Genomic DNA, 4,062 nt, shown 5'->3' on the forward strand with positions numbered 1-4,062 from the left:
TTGAGGAAGCAGGTGACTTTACTTGTCCCGGGTCACTTCTGTTTCCTCTCTGCTTCCTGGCTGCCATGAGTGAAGCCACTCTCCTCTGCCATGCCCTTACCACGATCTTTGTTTGGTGCCTACTGACCACAGTCTGACACTGAAACTGTGAGCCCCAATCAACCTCTCCTCCTCGAAGTTGTTCTTGTCAGGTATTTTGGTCACAGTGATGCAAAGTTGATGAATATACTGACTAAATAGATATTATCTATATTAAATTAAAACGATTACTTGTTTCTTTTTTTCCCATGACATAGAGGGATATTTTTAGCCTTTATGTTTTGTTTTTCATTAATACCTCTCCACAAACTGCCTGGAGCCTTTAGGACCTCTTTCTTTCTTCCTTCCTTTCTTTCCTTCCTTCTTTCTTTCTTATTTTTTTTTTTTTTTAGTGCAACGGTAAAACTGAGTATAGTCAAACATAAAATTAATTCATTTTTACTTCCAGTTCTGCTCTTCTGCCTACATGGTACAGACTCCTCTTGTCAGTGCAAATCAATGACATCAAACTAGATTTTCTGTCACTGAAAGTATTTGAGTATCGAATACTTAGGATGTATTTATTAACCCAGCAGGTTCTTGAGCATCTAAGAATTTATTTCCAGCTCTCCAAAATGTCCATCCATTTTTTTGTCTACAGTCTATCAATCAGGCTCTTTGTATCAATAAATTAATTCTGTAGGCTCTCTACATCTGAAGTGCCCGTAACTTTTTATCACTTTTCAAACACTATGAAATTGGGAGTGTTGATGCATGCCTGGAATCCCAGTACTTGTGATAGGAGATATTTTGAAACAGGAAGAATTTGAGATAGGAGGATTGCAGGTTCTAAGCCAGGCTCAGCAACTTAGTGAGAACTTGTTTCAAAATAAAATAGGGCCAGGGATATAGCTAAGAGATGGAACACCCTTGGGTTCAATTCTCACTATTGCACAAATGAAACAAACACAACATTCTGAAGCACATTGCATGTCATCAAAAGTTAAACCTCTTTTCCACAGGGAATTGTGAAATTAGAGTTAGATTTCAAATAAGTTTGAGAAAAGAAATTCGGAAAAATTCTATTTCACTTGGGTTGTATTTTTCTGGAGACTTTTTTATTTTAATTTTTGGAAACAATCTTATTTTTGAAAAATATCTTCTCCCACCCCATTGGTGTTTTTGTTGCAGCCTACATTAACCTTGAATGACCCAAATCGGTCAGGTTATCATGTCCTATGTTCCTTATGGCCTCTTCAAAGAGTATCTATCATGTCACTCTAGGCTTTGCACCACAGCCCTCCTCTTTCACATGCATATGGACACCTCCGCCTGGTCCAAGCTCCATTCCAGCAAACAGTCATCCCTTGGTTATTCTGTGTGTGTGTGTGTGTGTGTGTGTGTGTGTGTGTGTGTGTGTGTGTGTTTTACTGGTGATTAAAACTTAAACCCAGGACCTTGCATATGCTGGGCAAGCACTCTATCACTGAGCTACACCCTGGTTCTTCTTGATGCAGACAGTAGCAGAGTCTCCTCTTGGAAGGAGAGATCCAAGAAAGAGACCCAATCAGGCTCTGAAAGTGGACTCAGATATTTAAGCAGGAAATTTGGAGGTACCTACTGGGTAGCTTAGGAGGAAGTAGCACAGGCTCCAGATGGATCCATTCTCTTGGCCCTGTGGACTCCACTTTGTGGTGATGGACACAGCTGGTGGAAGGCCAGAATTGGCCTGAGGCAAGGGACCACTCGGGGGTTCATGGCAAAGACAGCACAATATGAGATAATAAGCATACTCCTTTTACAAAGGAGAAGGAAGGTTAAGGTAAGACAAAGAGTGGGAAGTGTTCTGTGCAAGGAGTTGAGGATATGATGTCGGAAAAGTTTGGAAATACAGAGAAATATAGATTTGAAAGCAGATAACAGATGCATGGTGAGATTAGCTAATCTCTACATTACAGTACCTGGAAGTCAAATCTGAGCACACTCACGGTGGATTGAGCCTTTATAAGAGCTCTTCTCGCTACCTAAAAGACTCTCCTAGCTCTGCTCTGCTGTGTGTGTGTGTGTGTGTGTGTGTGTGTGTGTGTGTGTGTGGTACTAGGGATTGAACTCAGAGGTAGTCTACCTTTGAGTGACATCCCCAGCCTGATTTAATTTCTTATTTGGGAACAGGATCTTTCTAGGTTGATGAGAGTCTCACTACATGTTGAGGCTGTCCTTGAACCTGCGATCTTCCTGTCTCAGCCTCCCAAGTACTGAGATTACAAGCATGCACTACCATGCCTGGCTTCTGCTTCCAATTTGATACATCCCTTATCATCTCAGCTTGAATTTTAGTTTCTTTTGGAGGCTTCCCCAATTCCTAAAGAACTTATCCCATCCCACTTAAAATTTTCTAAAAAATGTGTAATTCTAAGCCGGGCGTGGTGGCACACACTTGTAATTCCAGCGCTTGGGAGGCTGAGACAGGAGGATTGCACAAGTTCGAAGCCAGCCTCAGCTACTTAGTGAGGCGCTCAGCAACTTAATGAGACCCTGTTTCCAAATAAAATATAAAAAAATAGGTCGGGGAGTATAGCCTGGAGGTAGAAAGCCTCTGGGTTCCACCCCCAGTACAAAAAAAAATTGTAATTGTAGCCAGGAGTGGTGGTGCACATTTGTAATCCCAGTACTTGGGAGGCTGACACAGGAGGATCGCACAGGTTCAAAGCCAGCCTCAGCTACTTAGAGGTTCTCAGCAACTTAGTGAGACCCTGTTTCCAAATAAAATATAAAACAGGCCTGGGCACATAGCCTGGAGGTAGAAAGCCCCTGGGTTTCACCCAGAGTACCACTAAAAAAAAAATTGTAATTCTCTTTTTATTTAATCACATGTGCTAAGATGTCTATAGCTGCATTGTTTAGTTATTTATTTATTGTGGTTCTGGGATGAAACTCAGAAGCCTTCTATTTCTGGGCTACATCCCCAGACCCATTTTATTTTATTTTATATTTTTACTGGAAATAGGGTCTCACTAAGTTGCTGAGAGCCTCACTAAGTTGCTGAGGCTGGCTTCAAACCTGTGATCCTCCTGTCTCAGCCTCCCAAGTACTGGGATTACAAGCAAGTGCCCCCATTCTCAGCTCCATATCTGTCTTTCTATTGAGGCTAAAAGTTTTGTGAGGATAGTTGTCTTGTCTAGTGTCATATTCTTAGTAGCCAGAAAGTAAAACCCTTAGTGATCAACACATATCATGGTGATTAATATTTTGGCTTCATGGTGCTTGAGTGTGATTGCTTGAGATGGATGGATCCCAAACTGAATCTCAGCCTTTTGATGTCTTCCCACTTCAAATTATTTTATTTTGCACATAAATTATCAAAGCCAGTTATCTATAGAAAGGTGATTTATTCTGCTATGCAAAGCACTTTGTAAGATTCTCTGAAAAATCTAAAATCATTCTGTTGTCCTAACATTTTATACTGTCATTTTAGAAATTAAAAGACTTGAGCTGGGCTTGGTGGTGCATGCTTGTAATCCCTGTGCTTGGGAGGCTGAGACGGGGGGATCATGCAGGTTTGAAGCTAGCCTCAGCTGGCTTAAAAGACCCTGTTTCCAAATAAAATATAAAATAGGTCTGGGAGTGTAGCCCAGAGGTAGAAGGCCCCTGGGTTCCATCCCCAGTACCACCACCACCACAAAAAAAAAAAAAAAAAAGAAAAAAGAAAAGAAAAGAAAAAGAAAAAAAAGAAAGATATTAAGACTTGAATTATGTTCTAAAAAAATCTCATTACATGTAAAACATTTTTGTTATTACCTATAGTAAAGGAGGTGAAAGAACAATTGCAGGAGAAAACAACAATCCTAAGAGTGGTGGTATCTATGCACCCCAACCAGAAGAAGGCACTAAGATGCTAGTAGTTGATTGGTCCTTTCAATAACCCAGTCACTCCAGTCAGATAACCCATTGGACATATCCATGCTCTTTGAGTCACAGAGATGATCATTACTTGGTTAGTTTCCCCAAGGCAAGGCCATACCAGTTGTTAAAATGATGTGGAGA

Source organism: Muscardinus avellanarius, assembly GCF_963383645.1.
Source record: "Muscardinus avellanarius genome assembly, chromosome: 5".
Lineage (NCBI taxonomy): Eukaryota > Metazoa > Chordata > Mammalia > Rodentia > Gliridae > Muscardinus > Muscardinus avellanarius.